Raw genomic sequence first — 20,074 nt, 5'->3', positions numbered from 1 at the left:
AGGTACATCTTATGACCTCATGCTTTGGAAATTGTGATGGTTGCTCAGGATGCTTTGGTTCCCTAGCAACAACTGAAAAACCTTCAAAATCGGTGCCGTTCACGCGAAATCAATTCCGAAAGCCATTATCCCACGTAGGGTTATGAAATTTGGCACGAATGATCTACAGGTGATGCTCCATCAAATGTATTCCGGTTTTTGTGATATATGGAATACTTTACCCGCAGCGCCCCCTACAATTAGGGTATGTGCGAAAATTGGTGAAAATTGAAGGCCCCCTAACGACCAGGTGAGTGCACCGATACGAATGAAACTTTGCAGGTTCATGGTACTCAATGAGTACTACAACTTTGCCTCAGGACATATTGACTGATTTCGCTTAGGTCAGAGGTCAAAGGTCAATTAGTGCAAAAATCGATAATATGCGAGAGCTGGAGGTGCCTTCGCGCCAAATGCTACTCCTCCTAGGGTTATGGTCGGATGGTCATGAAAATTCACACTAATCGTCTGGAATACATTGTACACAAACGATCGGGCCAGATTTTCGATTTATATCTTTGTTCACCCACAGCACCCCCTCAAACTTTGGGGATTTCCAATTTCAAACCGCATTTTCGGTACTTTTCATTCAAATGGATACAGAGTAGTTATCAGTCGATGGAACTGTATGAGCTTTGATATGCATAATCTTAAGGTGATTCCCTATCCACTATATGACATCCATTTTGTTCTATATCTTATCGTTTCCATGCTCGGCGACCCATCGCCGCCTACCGGGTTGTTTGTTTGTTTGTTTATCTATCCGCTCGCCTCCAGCCCAAACTGCTCAATCAACCGCTCTGAAATCTTCAGGGATTAATGTCACCGACCCTGTGACAGTCCCGCATTGAAGTTTCGTAAAATTTGGTCGACCAAAAAGGTATACACAGACCAATCCTCAATTTTAATCCATTTGATTTGAAATTTGAACATTCCACCACCTATTACTTTTGAGGTCAGCATAGGTCAAAAGGTCAATATATGCCATAAGGTCAACCCAACATAGGCAAAATCTTTAATTGTTTCTAAAATTGTTAATTTTCATCCGATTGACTTGAAATTTGAAGACCATTTGCACATCAGGTCTCTGTATTCAAGCACCAATTATTTTGAGGTCAACATAGGCCGAATTTCTAAAATTGTCAATTTTCATCTGATTGACTTGAAATTTGAACAGGATTTTCATATCAGCTCACTGAATACAACCATCAATTATTTTTGAGGTCAGCACATGCCAAAAGGTCAACATAGGCCAAATGGTCAACAACTTCAGATCACTTTCTAAAATCCTCAATTTGCATATGATTGACTTGAAATTTGAACAAGATTTGCATATCAGGTCAATTAATTCAACCTCCAAATAATTTTAAGATCAAAAGGTCAACACAGGCCTAATTTCTAAAATTGATAGATTGGGCCAACATATATATTGTTGCGGTCTTCGCGCCCGCCGGCGTGCGACGGCCACGTAACTCGAATCGCGGCACGTCGCCCACCGGACGGACAATCCAGTCGTGACCCTCTCGGACTAACGCCGGGAACCAGTCACTGAGGTGGGACCTTCGGTCTCACCGCGATCGAGCCAATCAGCCCCCGCGTGGGATAGGGTTGCTCGCCAAATTCGAACTACCTAAGTACCCACGCGGAGGGTAGACCGGGCGATCGCACCTCGCCGCAGGTCGACTTCGGACACGGGCCACTTAAGCGACCCGTTCCGTACTATCAGAATAACCGAGCGGTGTTATCGTCGACCTCGACGGTTCGATTAATTATCGGGCGTATTCAGCCCACTACCAACCCTTTACGTGAAGCAAGATGGGGGTTCAATGGGGAAAAGACGAAGCGAAGCGGGAGAACAGTTCAACAATAAAGCACGTTTATTCTCGGCACACGGGAAGCACACAAATACAATTCCACCAAATGCACACAAAAAAAAGAAAACACAATTCCATTTACACAAAAAGCAAACATAAAAGTGAAAACACAGTGCAGAGCTAATACCGACTACCGAGCACACGGCAACACTTATACAATTCTACTTCACAGACGGCGCCGACAACACATACCCAAAACCAAGGAAAAGAAATACCCTCAAGAATGAGGTAGGCCTGGGGCCGAGACCTGGTCGGGCCTACCCGTCTGGTGATGAGACGCGGAGCGGCGATGGCCCGCAACCCGCGGGCCTCGTGGACAGTGCCTGGCAGGGGTGGGAACGGGGCCCCTTGGTCGCACTATCTCAGCGCGGGGGAAACAGGAGGGGGGGTTGCTGATGCTCGGGGTATAGAGGATCTTATTATGTGCGACGAGCGTCTCCACCTCGGCCAGGTCGCGCTGCCGGCCTCCCTCGGGCGCGCAGCTCCCACACGACGCGAGCACCCTTCGTCCGACTCGCCGCCTCTCCACAGCTCGTCCCCTCCGTTCCGACTTCAACGCACACGACGAGCAGCTCCACCGCCCGCGAAGTCTTGTCCCTCTGTTCCGACTCCTTCGCCTCGTTCCGACTCCTTCGCCTCCGTTCTGCTGACTAACACCGTCCTTTTTTCCCCCCCCCGTAACTCTCGCCTTTGACCCTCCCTTGACCTTTCAACTCGCTCCCCATTGGCCCGAGAAAAAGTGGGCGTGAAGGCTTTTGATCCACAAATTTGCATATATCGATCGCCCTGGGGCGGGGCCAATTCGCCCCTCGCTCACCGATTGGACGGCAAAAAGTGGGCGTGTGTCGTTTTCGATCCGTTTTTGAAGCAGAAAATCCGTGGTTTTGTACACGCTGTTCGACGCGCGTTCTGCATGAGTCCAGCATCGGTGCCCATGAGTGGCGCGAGATGACGGTGATGCGATGGTGGCGAGTTGCGACGGTAAAGGTCATGGCGGTTGTGGTGAAGCGGCGTTGTGGTTGGTGGTTGTTGTTGTGGTTGTGATGGTGGCGATTGGTCCAAAATAAAGATAGTAAAAGAAAAACGGCTATCCTGAAGAGTCGCAGCTCGCATAAATGACATGTATTCCCACTAGACAACGGGTTTGGGCCTAACTACACATGCACTTACCGAGATACCTCACCTAAGGGACCTGAATGGTGGTTTGCGAATCCGGTAACCACAACACTACCCCCTTCCCTTTTTACAGACTCGTCCCGAGTCGTCAAATTTTCGTGTGCCATCATGTGTAGTTTTCCCCTAGTACATTTTACCTACGGATCCCTGAGTGCGACATTCATGGTATTCGTGTCCCCAAAATAAATAACCTGAGGGCTGCGTAACTACCTAAACAAACTCACTCACACGGACGACTTAAATAAAATTGCCGGCGCTAAGACAAACATGCCGGGGGCGCACTCATATGTACAGTACATCTTAACCTTAACTTACAAATCTTACACTAAACCATGGCCCAGGATCATTGAACTCTGCAAAAGAAAGCAGTTAGCAGGGAGCCAGGCTGCCCGCATGCAGTCTCTGGCTCGAAACAATGCAGGTGACAGGGAACGTGGCTGGCTGCTCACACGCAGTCCAAGGCCTTCCCTTTTGAACTGAACTCAGTGAACCACAACGGTGCTTGGGCTGCACAACGCAGTCTCCGTGCCAGCTCAAGTGGCACACGCAATGAACACAACGAATGGATGCATGAACGGTTTGAACTGAATGCAGTGAACCACAACGGTGCATGGGCTGCACAAACACAGTCTCCGTGCCAGCTCAAGTGGCACACGCAATGAGCACAACGAATGGATGCATGAACGCAAACACGGTGCACAGGCCGCCACTGCAGGCCCGTGTTGTAGCTGCCAACAGGGCAGTTCTTGCAGCTTGCAAACTGTTGCTTTTACGATCCTGGCGCACATGGAAATGAACAGGGGGGGGCAAAGCAAAAATTGAACGGGGCTGGTGAACGTGGGCAGTGGGCATGGCATGGCAAAGGTAGCAGGCAAACACAGCCCGCAGAAGAAGGCCGCTGCAGGCAAACATAGCGGGCAGATGAACTGGCCGGCACAGGCCTTGAAGTACCACAGCTGCAGATGATCCGGCCGGCACAGGCCTTGCAGCAAAACAACAGCTGCCGATGAAGTTGGCCGGCCTCTGCCTTGCAGCAAAACACGGCCAGCCGATGAAGTTGGCCAGCCTTTGCCGTTCAGTGGAGGTTGGTGGAGGAGTGCGGTGGTGCTGGCCACTTGGAAGGCGGGCTCGGACCTACCTACCTGTCTCCCTCCCACCTATCGCCTTTGCCTGTCACTGTACATACCCACTCCCTTAATTTGTCAAACCCCAATTTAGCCCCAACTTATTTTTTTATTGTTTTTATTTTTACTTCCCCACTATAAATCGTCCCCTAACCCCTTTATCGTCCTTGTTCGGCTAACCTATTCTGTCACCTAGCCTACTCCCAACCCCTACGTTCCCTTCCCAGAGGGAATAAGGGAGAGCTAACGTCTGTGTCGAGGCCCAACGAAGCCTCAGAATGGCCTCCCAGAGTTCGGCGATCTATAACCAAAGTGGGTCCAGCGGCCCACAACGACAGCGAGGGATGGATGGTGCGGAGGGGTACACTTCCTAATCTACCCTAACCATTTAACTGCTAAACTACCCCGGGGCTTTCAACAAGCGCCTCTCGCTTAAACTATTGGTTCTAACAACCCAGATTCCCGTCGCCTGTGTTGGTGTCCTCACAATTCTCGGGCCTCGCCCCAATTTTCTCTCCGTGCCCTCACACGGTCTCCTGGCTGGGACACGTGGCTCCCTTTGGCAGGCACGACCCTCTGCCGATTCTCCCGCTATGGCACCCCGGGCACTACACTGCCTCCGAGCCTACCAGCTCCTAACACCGGGAGTGCCCCCCATGGCACCTCCCCTGAAACGCACACGTGGCAGGCCGGCCTCCCGGGCCCCTTTCCGAGGGTCACCCGTGCCCACTGCACTGCCCACGCGGCTAATGGCGCCCCCGGGCCCCCGCACCAAGCAGGCGCACCCGTGCCCACTACTCCCATCCCGGCCCCCATGGGCCCATGGCCTACCGCGGCCGACTAGCCTGGTGCCCGGGTACCCACTCAGCGATACTCACCTTTCGCAGCCACGCTCCCCAGCCCGTCAACAGGGCTCCTGCACCCCTCCAAATGGGTCTCGAGCCTACTTTCCCACCAACAACAATACAACCTCCATTTTTCAATTTGACTTACCCCCTAACTCACTTTACTCTGACCCCGGGGTCCCTTGGGCGGAGTCACTCCTCCCCCAATCACTCATCGCACCATGCATTCCCCATTCGCTCCACACACACAGACCCGCTGGCCTCACTCACTCATCATGTACTCACCTCTCAACTCTTCAACACACACACCGCTGAACTCTGCCATCCTTCTAACTACATCCCCTAACTAACTCGTGCTCCCACGTCGTCCCTTAAACTAGTAGCACGTTCCTTTTAACACTACGTAGCTAAACTACGTCCCCTCTACACATTCACAAGTCTGTCACTGTCTCCAAATGTAATCCCATTTTATTTCCCAACCTAAATCTGGCTACAATCCCTCTAACTAATCCATTCCACGGACTCCATGAGGACTTACCCCTGCCCCATGAAGTCGGTCTAACTAAGCTAACCCTTCCCCCTAACTTTTTTTCATCCTGTGTCCAGGTCAAGGAGGTCTTCCACCCCTTGCCCAGGAATCCTGTGTACCCGAAAGTGAGGCTTGTTCCTTTTTTTTTTTTTTTCATGCCCAGCACCTGCGCGGCAACTCAGAGCTCGCGCACTTTGCACCTGCCCGTGACGTCATGCAGCTGCACGTGTTCCTCGTCCCTCCTTGGACGGGACCATCCGGCAGAGATACCCCTCCTGCCGGATTCCAACCCCACGTGCAGCCATGACGTCACCGTGCGCATAAAAAGACACAAGCCCCACGTCTCGAGGGGTTCCCCACGCGAACACATGTGCTTTGCCCGTTGGAGCTTAACACACACGATCGCGTGGAGAACCCGTCCGGTCCAAATCCATTTACCTGCCTAAACTTTGTCCGTCCGCGGGATCGGCAAATCACACCGCGTGCGTTTCCGGACCGGGACTTCACTCGCAAGCGAGCACGTGGCGGTCTCGTCGTTGCACAGCACGAACCGCGTGCTCACTGCTGGGTGAACCCGGCACGGTCCTCGAAACAACTACAGCCGCTACCCGGCTTTCTCTCCTCTGTCGCCGTCTCCGTCGCCATTCCACACACGCATACCTGCGTGTCACGACGCACACAGTCCACACCATCACATTCACACGGGGAGACGCGGCTGCGTGCTCCCGCATGCCAACCGACATCTCCCTCTCATACCGCTCTCTCACACACACGGTCTCCCTGGCACACAGCGACCTTGCACACGGCCGTTCACTCACGCGCGTCTCACTACTCACACAAACCATACTACTCACACGTGGTGCTCTATTCACTCGCGGGGGCACTCACCCGCGGTGCCTCACCCACACACGCGAGGGTACTCAACCGCTGTGCCTCATCCACACACCGTGCCTCACTCATACACGCGGGGGCACTCACCCGCGGTACCTCACTCATACACACGGCGACACTCACACACGCGGTCTCTTCCACACAACGTCCCTCACTCATACACGCGGGGGCACTCAACCGCGGTGCCTCATCCATACTCCGTGCCTCACTCACACACGCGGGGGCACTCACCCACGGTGCCTCACTCACACTGGCCGTTTCACTCACACACACGGCCTCTTCCACACACGGTGCCTCATCCACACACGGCGTGCTGGGAAGCACGCACTCCGGCACCATCGCTACCACACCACTCACACACGGGGTCGCTTCCACACACGGGGACGCACTCACACCTTGCACCACACACACAGGGACAACCACACTGGGGATTTGTGTCCCCACAAGGGTCTCCGGGGCCTCTATACCCCCCAAGCTCTCCGTGCACCCGTCCACAGCACTCGTCCCCTCAACCTCGCAAAACACGACCGAACTCACCTGGTCGTGACTCGCCTCAAGGGGGCATACTCCCTCCCCTCGTTCCTGGAGGAGGCCATCCAGCTGCTCGCACCGGGTCCCTGCACGCTCCGCGAGCTCACCCCCATTGTCCTCCACTACCTCCGTGTGTGCGTGCGCGTCACTTACCCCGTCTTCATCGTGTAGTCTTCCCTCTATCGTTCCCATCTCCCGTGTCTCTGCCAACTCTTCACCCTTTACCTCCCTTGTCTCAACTATTATTTCCGTTGTCGTCACCTCGTGTCTCGTCTCACACGTTTTGGTCTCCCCATTTAATTTTTCCCTTTCGGTCATCGTCACGACCCTCGCCCAACACGTTCCACGAATTATTTTTTCACCCGCCTCCACCGCGGGCCTGTCAGCCGTTGCACCCCCACCCAGCTCGTTTGCTCCCACACGTGGAGTCGCCATTTTAAGCTCCCTGCTCACTGCCTTCATGCCCGCCTGCAGGCATTGGCCCATGTTCTGCATGTCACGCCGCAGCTCTTTCATGTTTGTTTCCATTCCGTTCATTTTTGTATCCATCTTTTCGTTTATTTGTTGTGTATTCGCATCCATCGTCGTTTTCACTTCATTCATTTGCTTGTTCATGTCTTTCATTTCGTTTTTTATTTCATTTGTCATTGCCGCCAGCATGGCTATAGCTGGGCCATGTTGGATGCACTCAGCTGAGCCGTTTCGGCAAGGGTTGGGGAAGGGTCTTGGTGGAGAGGGGGGGAGGTGTCATACACCATGCCGCTGCCGCACCCACTGCGGGCCCTGGGTTCAGTTGGGCGAGTCCGTGTTCCTGCACAATCAACATTTCCTGCTCGCGATTCCCTCCTGGACCATGGATTCTACATTACTACACTTATACATTTCTAATACCCCCGGCTCCCGCTTGCCTTGAGACGCCATCTTGCTTCTCGTGAAGGGTTAATTTGTTCGCTCGTAATTTGGAGGGGAATCGGGGTCGCTTCTCTCACCCCTGGACCGATTCCCGTGAATTTCGCTGGAGACAGGAGAGCCTGTTGTCCCGCTCTCCAATACCAGTGCCCCGCGAGGAGGGCGATGAATTTGCATCCCACTCCTGACACCAGTGTTGCAGTCTTCGCGCCCGCCGGCGTGCGACGGCCACGTAACTCGAATCGCGGCACGTCGCCCACCGGACGGACAATCCAGTCGTGACCCTCTCGGACTAACGCCGGGAACCAGTCACGGGTGGACCTTTCGTCTCACCGCGATCGGAGCCAATCAGCCCCCGCGTGGGATAGGTTGCTGCCAAATTCGAACTACCTAAGTACCCACGCGGAGGGTAGACCGGGCGATCGCACCTCGCCGCAGGTCGACTTCGGACACGGGCCACTTAAGCGACCCGTTCCGTACTATCAGAATAACCGAGCGGTGTTATCGTCGACCTCGGACGGTCTCGATTAATTATCGGGCGTATTCAGCCCACTACCAACCCTTTACGTGAAGCAAGATGGGGGTTCAATGGGGAAAAGACGAAGCGAAGCGGGAGAACAGTTCAACAATAAAGCACGTTTATTCTCGGCACACGGGAAGCACACAAATACAATTCCACCAAATGCACACAAAAAAGAAAACACAATTCCATTTACACAAAAAGCAAACATAAAAGTGAAAACACAGTGCAGAGCTAATACCGACTACCGAGCACACGGCAACACTTATACAATTCTACTTCACAGACGGCGCCGACAACACATACCCAAAACCAAGGAAAAGAAATACCCTCAAGAATGAGGTAGGCCTGGGGCCGAGACCTGGTCGGGCCTACCCGTCTGGTGATGAGACGCGGAGCGGCGATGGCCCCGCAACCCGCGGGCCTCGTGGACAGTGCCTGGCAGGGGGGGTGGGAACGGGGCCCCCTTGGTCGCACTATCTCAGCGCGGGGGGAAACAGGAGGGGGGGTTGCTGATGCTCGGGGTATAGAGGATCTTTATTATGTGCGACGAGCGTCTCCACCTCGGCCAGGTCGCGCTGCCGGCCTCCCTCGGGCGCGCAGCTCCTTACACGACGCGAGCACCCTTCGTCCGACTCGCCGCCTCTCCACAGCTCGTCCCCTCCGTTCCGACTTCAACGCACACGACGAGCAGCTCCACCGCCCGCGAAGTCTTGTCCCTCTGTTCCGACTCCTTCGCCTCGTTCCGACTCCTTCGCCTCCGTTCTGCTGACTAACACCGTCCTTTTATCCCCCCGTAACTTCGCCTTTGACCCCCTCCCTTTGACCTTTCAACTCGCTCCCCATTGGCCCGAGAAAAAGTGGGCGTGAAGGCTTTTTGATCCACAAATTTGCATATATCGATCGCCCTGGGGGCGGGGCCAATTCGCCCCTCGCTCACCGATTGGACGGCAAAAAGTGGGCGTGTGTCGTTTTCGATCCGTTTTTGAAGCAGAAAATCCGTGGTTTTGTACACGCTGTTCGACGCGCGTTCTGCATGAGTCCAGCATCGGTGCCCATGAGTGGCGCGAGATGACGGTGATGCGATGGTGGCGAGTTGCGACGGTAAAGGTCATGGCGGTTGTGGTGAAGCGGCGTTGTGGTTGGTGGTTGTTGTTGTGGTTGTGATGGTGGCGATTGGTCCAAAATAAAGATAGTAAAAGAAAAACGGCTATCCTGAAGAGTCGCAGCTCGCATAAATGACATGTATTCCCACTAGACAACGGGTTTGGGCCTAACTACACATGCACTTACCGAGATACCTCACCTAAGGGACCTGAATGGTGGTTTGCGAATCCGGTAACCACAACAATATATATATATATATATATATATATATATATATATATATATATATATATATATATATATATATATATATATATATATATATATATATCAAAAAGTTGTGGCCAAGTTTTGACAAAACAAGGTGGATGAGTTGGTTCGGTGATGAGAACAAGCGGATTAGATTTTGGTTCGGATCCAGCCCATCAGTGGGATACAAAACGTGAACTGTTCCACCTGGCAGAGGTATGCTCTCTTCTGAGTGCTGTTCTACTTTGTACTGTTTTACCAAGTGTCGCTTCATGAGTGATTTTTTATTTTATGTTTCACCAAGGTACTACCTGGTCGAGTGCATGAAGTGCACCATTGTGATTGTATACCTTTAGCTTTTTATCACTTCAATTCCTGTTCTGAATATTTAAAAATACAGGAGACCCCCATGTGGCTGCCCTCATTTAGAATGTCCCATTACTCTTGTTTCAAAAAATGGTTGGTCATTATTTTTTTTTTTTCTTGTTTTATTTCGCCTTTCGAAAATCCAACAGAAATGATGCATCTATATTATATATCAATACATCTGTTTAGATCGGTGTTCTCCATGAAGCCAATGGGCAGAGGTTTGCATACACCTACTGAACCGGGACCACCTGGCTGTTTTTTGCTAGTTTTTAAAGAAAGTAATATTTCCATTATACTTGGACAAACTAGCATTGAACCCGTCGCTTCACTGATGGTTGTTGAACAACATAACTTATATAAGCTACAGTGCAGTAATGCAATTTATTGACAGTCAATATTTGTGTGTGTGTGTGTTTGTTTTCCTCGCTTTAAAAAAAAAATAGATTTTCACTTTACATTTTTTTATCTCATGTCTGTCTGTCTGTCTGTCTGTCTGTCTGTCTGTCTGTCTGTTTGTTTTTGTGGGGATGGATTCGGATGAAATTTGGTGGAGAGCTTGGATATGTGACATGGACAAAATGATTAGATTTTGGTGAAGATCCGAGAATTTAAATGCTTCTTCACCATTGAGATGACAGGGCTAAAACGATATATTGTTGAAGATTCGGCGTCACTTAACAGCACCGCCGTCTCAGAGGTTATAACGCCGGCTAGTTCGGCACAGGTCTTGGGTCACGCGCCTTGGATCGTGATACCAAAGTACACCTGGGCCGTACCAGTTGAGGATATAGACCCCGGCTACAGACTGGGTTTGTCAGAGACCGAGCGAAGTCTGCCAGTCCGTAGCCCGTTTGGTTTTAAATGCAAATCGAGCGATTGTTCCTCAGCGCGACACGAATAAATTCAAGGCGGCAACTTTCATATGAATCAGCCAGATTTATTGGGGATACATCGGGGAAACACGACACAAGCAAAGCATTCACGAACGTTATCATTCATCTATAACCCGCTCTTAACTAGGGAGCTACGGATACGGGTTTCGAAGGGAGCCCTAGCGAAATAAACCTTAGGCCTGGCCACATGCAGACAAGACACGGAGTACTTGGTGATGCCTCATGGACGAGAGGAAAAGTGTCGAAGACACGAATACGGCTCGTGACAAGCCAATGTCAGCGGATTTGAGCGCCCAAGCTTGAGCATGCAGCGTGGCAAGATGGCGGCGATGGCCTCCTTTTTGTCGACACCGCTCATACACCAGCCTCGGCGCGCCCAGCCCCTATAAGGTCGACAGCACAAGAGAGGAAGATGTATGGTATGTTCCAGCTGGTTTCTCACAAGGTCCAGTATGCGAATCCAGGCCTGGCCTGTACACCAGACTAGGCCAAATCGGGGTGTTGGACTCTGCAGGCAGATTGACGGGATGAAAGGCCTGTCGAGCCGTGTAGGGAGTCAGGACAGTCAGAGGCTCCGTGGTTGGATTCAGGATGAACCTGTGGAGGTCTTGCATGCTGGATCCATGGCCAAGGAGGAACAGCTCGTCGAGTCACTCCTCACAAAGCAGATCCCAGACTGACAAAGCAGTTTCCTCCCTGCCTTTTCGGGGCAGGCCTTTTCGGACCGCCTCCAGGGACACGTGATTGGTCCATCGTTCGAGTTTGCAGCCGCTCTCCGCCAATGGGTTGCTGGCACGTCTTGCTGACTGATTGTCAGGGTGCTGGGTGGGGGCTAGTTAGGGGGGGGGAGAAGAAGAAGGCGCCTCTCGGTACACCACCACTGTATGAACAATGGACAGCCTGCTACACCTCCCGACACACATGTAACGTCTGGTTACCAAACAACCTAGCTAAACATGCATTTAAGGGGGGATATGGGCTAATCCTATATTTAATAACCCACTAAGGCCTTAGTTGTGTTATAACTTGGTTTACAGATCCCCGATGGTATATTTGCCAAAATGAAATATAAATATAAAACACATTTTTAGCCTTTTATATTTGTACATTTTCCACCGAAGGTGCAAAAGTTTCAAAACCCGAAATGTAAACGTCGGCATTTATTTTCAAAATATAATTTTGTGCGCGCGCGCCAAAATGCCGAGTCATCTTTAACCAAACTGCGCAGTAGAACTGCGCAGTCGTCTTCGGTCATGGCGTCTGAGCAGTGGCCAGCGTGGTTCAGATTGACTGTGGTTTCTGGGGCGAAGGTGATTGTTAAGAAGTATGTCGGTGGTATAAATTCGAGTGACTTTATTGGTGATTTAATCACGCAACATCTTGACAATGAATATTCTGGCCGAACGATTGCATCAATTCAGTGCATCAGCAGGGATAATTTGCAGGCTCCCCTCGATCGTGCCGATTTTGTTTCCATCGAAAGTTGTACACCGCTGTTCGTATTGAAAGATTTCGGTGCCAAGTACATCAGTTTCCCTGCGAGATGCTGATATTCAGCCTTTGATGTGCTCATGGGGATTGGGAGACGGTACGATCAGATGCCCGCTGAAAAGTAAGAGCTAGTTATGGCTCTGATTGACCGTTTTGAGCGTGTTGACTCCTAGTAGACACCTTTTTTTTTTTAAATCATATCCAGCACTATGCACTGGTGTGCACGCACACATCTACGACTTGGACAGTAATTTTCTCACCATTGTTTCCATTTGTTTGATGATCCAACAGGTTTCTATAAGAAAAACATGCCAGACTATATTGTAAAAACAAGTTTTAATCCTTCTTTATTGTTTTTCACATCAGATGATACAGTGAACATGGGCATCCTGCATTTGAATTGTCTTCCATCTTCAATGTTTTCTTAGATCCTCCTGGTCTGGGATTTATATTTATTTCCCCCCCACCTACCCTTGTCTTTTCCATGGAACATCCGAAAAAAAATCATAAAAAGATATCATTTCTAAAAATTGAAATAATATTTATATTTATATTTTGACCTACCGACCCTACATTTTAGCTGAAGAACTGTGTAAACCAAGTTATAAAATAACTAAGGCCTAATGGCCCATTTCCACAACAATATAGCACAATATCTGAAAAAGTTATGGACGGATTTGGATGGAATTTGGTGGACGAGTTGTTAGGTGATGAGAACAAGCCGATTAAATTTTATTTCAGGTCCGAATCCAGATTCGGCCTATCGGTGGGATACAAAACGTCAACTAATCAGCTTGATGGAGGTATGCACACTATCGAGTGGCTGTTCTAGTTCTCTCTTTAACCACTTGTCCGATCGATGCGAAACTTTGATCATCGGAGGGACTCTCCATCCATAATTTTATTCATAACTCTGACATCATAGGTCGCATGGTATGGCAGCCAGCCATATTGGATTAAAAGGAAAAAGTTTGGACATCTGCTTCACCGAAACCACTTAATGAAAAAAAATTGAAAAAGCTATCAACTCCCCATGGGGTATAAACAGTGATAACGATGATGTCTTCGGTGAAGTTGTACTCCAGCCATACTCGGATGAATCAAATTCCGAAAAATCTGAAACTTCATATGTCTGATCAACAGCCCAGAGTGAGGAATTAAATTTATGATGCCAGCGGTCATGTCGTCTGGTGGCCATATTAGAATGAAAATAAAAACGCAAAAAAATATTCTTCTCCAGACATATATATATATATATATATATATATATATATATATATATATATATATATATATATATATATATATATATATATATATATATATATATATATATATATATATATATATATATATATATATATATATATGTATTGTACACACAGTCGAGGCTCATATGAGAGCTAATGCACAGAACGTACAAGGGGAGCAGGAGACAAGAGGGTGGGGGCGAGAGGGAAGGAAAAAACAGTGTGTAACAGACATGAGGCGATCTGTGGAAGGGATCGGGGCAGGGTACATGGGGTAAACAAGATGCACATTACAGGGACTTTCAGGAAGGAAAGCAGGGAATTTGAAGGAGGTGGGTTTGGGGTGGATTAACGGGGGTAGAAAGGATCATGGTTTTGAATGGGGGAAGATAAAAGATGGTGGTAAACAGCTGTTTTGAAGACCTGGAGGTAAGAGCAGGATTGAAGAGAGTGTGGGAGTTTGTTCCAAAGGTGGGGAAAAAGAAGAATGAAAGAGTGAAGGTGAGCAGTGATTCTTGATTTTGGTCATCTAACCAAAGGTTTTGGTTATCTAATGTCAAGATTGATGTGAAACTCGATAATATGATCAACTAGCCATAGGGAATATAGTTTGAATTTTTTTTTTTCATATTCATCTTCATTTATGCAATTTAGCCATGATGTGCTAATATAATTAGTTGATAAAACTATGGATAAATAATTTAGCCTTGATGTGCTAAGCAAGGATAAAGGCAATGTGTGTGACCTAATAGAGTACATGGATGATATGGGTCTAGTATATACGATGATATTTTTGTTCAGAATGAGCATGTGAGGTGAGACTATGCACTCTACGAGTGCTGTTCTAGTTTATGTTTTGTGATTGTGAAGAAAAGGGATAATCAGGGAAAAATCTTTTTTTTGGTGTACAGAGTCGAGGCTTGTGGAAGAGTACAAATGTATAAATAAATGGAACAGCAGAGAGTTGGGGGTGGGGTGTGGGGGGGGGCACACCAACAGTAGATTTGAAGGACAAGATAGAGTGAGACAATGACAAACCATGGGTGTGGAGATGAATGGGAGCAGGGAAAGACACATGGGGTGCACAAGGTGGATACAGAGGGAAACTCAGGAAGGGGAAAAAAATGGGAATTTAGAAGGAGGAAGGCTTGGGGTTGGGGGGGGGTGATGAACTTGTGGAGAAAAAATTGAAAGGAAGTTGGGAGTTGGTTCCACAGGTGTGGGAAAACAAGAGGAACGAATGAGTGGAGGTGAGCAGTGTTCCTAGATTTACGGAGTATCATCAGAAGGGGGATTATGGTGGACCGTGTGCACCCTGCAGAAATCTGGAAGGGGTTGGGGGGGGGGTTAGCCTAACCCTAACCCTAACAGCAAAGGAAGAGCAGAAAGGTGGTAGAATACGGAGACCACCGACCTCTCTCTGGTGGGAAAGTGATAGACCCATAGGCTCAGCTTCCATGTGGTAGATTCCATCGATCTTGAAGGCCTTGGTTTCCATTGCGTCAAGCTGTGCAAGGTGTGAGGTCGGGGATCCAGCTCAGATTTGAGAGCAATACTCCATGAAGTTGAAAATGAAGGACTTGTAGGTGGATCGGAGCTCAGGTGTGCCAAAAGAGTATTTGTACGACGGCGGATACCCAGCTTGCAACTGGCTTTGGAAGCCAACTTGTTGTTTATACATCTCACAAAAACAGTGCTGGCAGGATGGCCAAGAGGTATGCACACTTCCCTCTAAGTTGTCTAGCCTAGGTTTGAATCTCAGCCGACCTATAAACTGTCATCCTGGTGTTTCAGAGCAGGGTGATTCATCAATGTATGTGCCATTCCTCGGATGAATGTTAAACAGGCGACCCGTCTGGATGTTTTGGATGAGGCCAGCACGATGGCCAAATCCGAAATTCCTGCCCTCACCAGCAGAGGGCATTGCGTCATTGGCACAGTTGTGCCTTCAGCCAATGATGCTATCCCCTTGCAGCCTTGTACTGTATATGAACGAAGAAGACTAAAACAAACATTACGATTTTTTATTATTATTATTATCTATATATTAATACTGAAGGACCAATTTTGTGCTCCTCCTAGCAGTCGCGTCACGTTTTTCTCGGTACTGTGACCTGGACTGAAAGAAACTTCGTACCTGTAAGAGTGCATCGCACATAGTGGCAATAGTCAACCTTCAACTCTCAAGCAGAATAAACACTTTTCGTTTTACATTCGTTTACATGGCGATGTGTGACATCACCGCTGAGAGGCGTAAGGACGTCATGACATCATCGGTCATTCGCTGACATCATTACGTCTGTCGTCGACAGACCGTTACTGCTGAGAGGTGTAATTCCACTCCTCGAAAATAGCGTCTGCACATGCTGACTACCTCAGAATGTGAATTTGACACAAAAAAATGAAACAAGAAACATTGTATCTTCTATCTATATATTAATATTGAAGGAACAATTTTGTGCTCAGTCTGTGACGGGGTTTCGGTTAGTTATTATTATTATTATTATTATTATTATTATTATTATTATTATTTTTATCATCATGTTTTTGACGATAGCAATATTATTCCGGAATGTAGACTTGCTTGCAGTTATCAGAAGTGGCTTCTGAAATAATACACCACTTCTCATTGATTCGTGAATAATACACTGCCATAAAGGCCTAGCTTAGCACGACGTAATGCAGGAATGACGTCTCAGACGTAACGCCATATTACAAGATCCATCGACCCGACGCGTATTGTCTGACTTTCAGCTCATCACCTACGGACGTCAGATAGTCCGATAGTCTGATAGTCGGGTATATGGGATTATTTTGTGCAATTGCCATTGGTGAAGCAAAGGGTCCGGTTGAGTGCTGGACGCCGGGATGACGTCTGTGGAGGCTTAGCCTATTGGCATGTAGCTCTATTATGACGTCCCAGAGGAAAGAGCGTGACAGACAGACGGATGGAGAAATCCGGCTACTTTCATGTGAAGATTAATTTGATGAACTGTGGAATAGTTCTGTGTTTATGTCACCCCCCCCCCCCAATTAAAACTTTTTCCATTCATTACAAGCTTCTTGTGATATACTAGTGAAATTAAGAACAAGGATTTATCTCTTTGCTGAGAATCGTGTGCCACTTCTATGTCGTCCACAAATCCACCAAAAATAAGTCTGACTCTGCAGCACAATTTGGTTCGATGGTAACCAATAAGCATTCCTTTCACGTCGTGAGGTGCATGGGGTTGCCGAGGTAGTTTCATTTGTCTAAGGAGTACAATCCTGGATGGGTCCACTACTCTGATGCAGGATACTCGAATGGCTTATTTCCCCAGTCAGCTGGTACTCATTTTGCTGACCTCGGAAGAATGACAGGCTAAGTCAACTCACCTGGTGTTATTCCAATGGTACGACTGGGGCTCAAACTCAGGACCGTAAGATCTTAAGCCAGCCATCTTAACCGTTGAACCAACACTAGGCTTTTGGTTCTATGGTGGTGTTGATTTATTTATCTATTATTTATTTGGTGAGGCTTATGCTGTACAAGTTTTGGATGACGATAATGTGAAGCAAGCTATACAAGCGAGGTTAGCGGAAACGATCTTCCCAAATATAGAGTTCACGAGATGGTAAGAATGGAGAGATGTCGAGGGTGAAACCGGATTTGAAGGTTTGCTTCCACTTATTTATCATCCATCGGTACCATTTATTAAAAGTAGAAAAACTTGAGACGAACTACGAAACACATTTGTCTTGCATTGATTGTCATATATTGATGAGAACAAGTTGGAAATGTTAATTAGTTGCTCAATTTGGAATAGATTATTTAGATTGAAATAAACAAAAGTGTACACAAGTTAAAACTTTGACTTTTTATTTGATAACACATTAATTTTTGCAATGACCCTTGGTGTACATAACAGATATATATTTCTGCTATTCGAGTTTTCCTTTTTTTTTGGTATCCTGTCGGACCCTGACATTTTAGGTCCCCATTATTCATGGACCCCATGTATTTGCAGGTCATAAAGTGTGACCTGCTTCATGTATTCGCGTTTTTAGTTCGCAAAGCTAAAAACTGGGTGTCCAGATGCTATCGGTCCTGTATGTACGTTTGTACGTGCATGTCTGCATTTTGTTATTCCCTTTTCTCTGGAACCGCTTGTCAGATTGACACAATTTTCACTATAGGTGTGACTACTCATGTGGAATATTTTAATGATAATTATAATGTCATAGATCACATGGTGTGGCAGCCATGTTGGAAAAAAGGAGAAACGTTGGACCTCTGTATCTCTGAAACCGATCCATGGAAAAAAAATTGAAACTTGGCACATGTGAAGTACTCCACATGGGGAATAAGGGTGATTTTTTTTTTAATGATGTCATAGGTGTCTTCGTTATGACGTCATAATTGCAAACTTAGAACGCCACATCTGCTCAGTTTGAAAATTTCAGGGTCATCTAGGGATAAAATGGTCAACAGAAAACCAAAATTATGACGTCATCGGTCACCTGGTACAGCAGCCATATTCAAAATTTTTTTTTTTTAAACCTTCAAAAATCTTCTTCCATGAAATGGCTGAACTGATTGAGTAGAAACTTTTTACATGTATGACTGCCTGTCCATGAGGAACAAAAAGTTCCCGACTTATGATGTCATCAATCACATGGTTTGGCAGCCATATTGGATTTAGCCGAAAACTTTAAAAAATCTTATCCAGAAGGGCTGGACAGACCGAGGGAAAACTTCACACTCATGTTCACCAAACCTAGGGGATACGAAGGTGTTCGTGAATAATTGATGGGTCACATCGTTTGGCAGCAGCCATACTGGATTGAAGGGAAATATTTTTTTTTAATTCTCTCTTGAACTGCTGCATCAATCGAAGTGAAACTTCAAAAATTAAGATCTAGTAGTAATGGGAATATATGTGTTAAATTTCAACCTGATCAGATGCATGGTCTGGCAGCCAGAATTATTTAATTTTTTGAATCTGTGTTCTTTTTGAGTTTTTTTTTCTTTGGAATAAGACTTACTTGGCTGCGCCTGGATGCATTTGAGGGTAGAGGAATAGCAGTTGAAACCCGAGTCCTATCCAGGTTTCTCCTGATGACTTTATCGTTGCTTTTTGCTTGCTCGGGTTCCTTATGATAACTCCAATGCAGTACCTATTTTATTTGGTCTTCCATTTGATTTTAATTTAATTTTTTTCAATTACATATTTCCTGCCAGAAGAATTAGCTCACACTGAGTCCTTCTCAAGACTGCGTGGGCCAAGTATTCCATGAATATCATCTAGTTTATTTATTTTATTTTATGTTTTTATCCCTCGCTGCGTGGCGGAAGGGGGATATTGTTGTCACCCAGGGCGTCCGGCTGTCCGTCCGTCCGTCCGTACGGGCGTCAACATTTATAGCTGTGAGTGCGATAACTCATAAACTGTTCGGCATATTGATTTGAAATTTGGGTCACACATGAACCACCTGAAAAGGAAGAACCGTATTGATTTTCGGCGTGGCGGGATCCAAGATGGCCGACTGGGGCGGCCATCTTGAAAAAAATGTTTTTTTGTAATAAATGGAAAACCGCTTATCTGATTTCAATTATTTTTGGTTACTACGTTCCTCATCCCTGGGGAACTTTTTCGAGATGATGACCAAAGATGATTCGCCTCCCTCATTATCTGGAATATGTATGACCTTTTTCATTCAATGGTGGGGGATTCCCCATCTCTGGTGGTATATTTACACTTCAGGATTGGTCTCCTATATCCACTGCCACTAATTAATTCAGCCTGGGAATTCTTCCTCAGAAAAAGGCAACCTCAGATCATTCCACAAAGCCTGCATCAAGTGTGTGTCTACCCTCAGGTGAGCCCCAAAACAACATCTGTCCAATCTCAAGAATGAGGTGGTCTCTGTTGTATGCTGCCCTTCTATCCCTCTCCTCATTTCAAATGGCATCACAGCATGAGAAGGCTGAATGCCTCAATTCTGTTCTCGTTAAAATCTTGTCCTTAACCCCTCCCTCTCTGTACCCATACTTTCCAGTCATACCCAATTGCTCTAAATTCTGTCTTGCACCTAAAAATGGGGGAAAGTTTCTGGCAACCCTCGACTTTGACTCAGCACCCGGACCAGATGGTATCAGCTTATGTGTCCTAAAAACCTGCTCTGCTGCTCTTGTGCTTCCTCGCTCTGCCCTTTTCACCCTGTCATTTACAATCGTTCCTCTTCCATCTGCTTGGAAATCAGCCAACATCACAGCATTACTTAAAAAGGTACAAAA

The 20,074-nt window shown here is 47.6% G+C and overlaps 1 protein-coding gene across 10 annotated transcripts in view; it reads left to right on the top strand.

The window, feature by feature from the left end:
- The window catches only part of MAP3K7 (mitogen-activated protein kinase kinase kinase 7), a 77,849-nt gene that overhangs the window by 4,801 nt on the left and 52,974 nt on the right, over positions 1-20,074 (top strand). The window lies entirely within an intron of this gene.

This window comes from Eptatretus burgeri, chromosome 1 (assembly GCF_056783735.1).
Source record: "Eptatretus burgeri isolate ZD-2024b chromosome 1, Ebu_testis_v1, whole genome shotgun sequence".
NCBI lineage: Eukaryota > Metazoa > Chordata > Myxini > Myxiniformes > Myxinidae > Eptatretus > Eptatretus burgeri.
The sequence above is the reverse complement of the archived record's forward strand: the minus strand, read 5'-3'. Positions and strand labels throughout refer to the sequence as shown.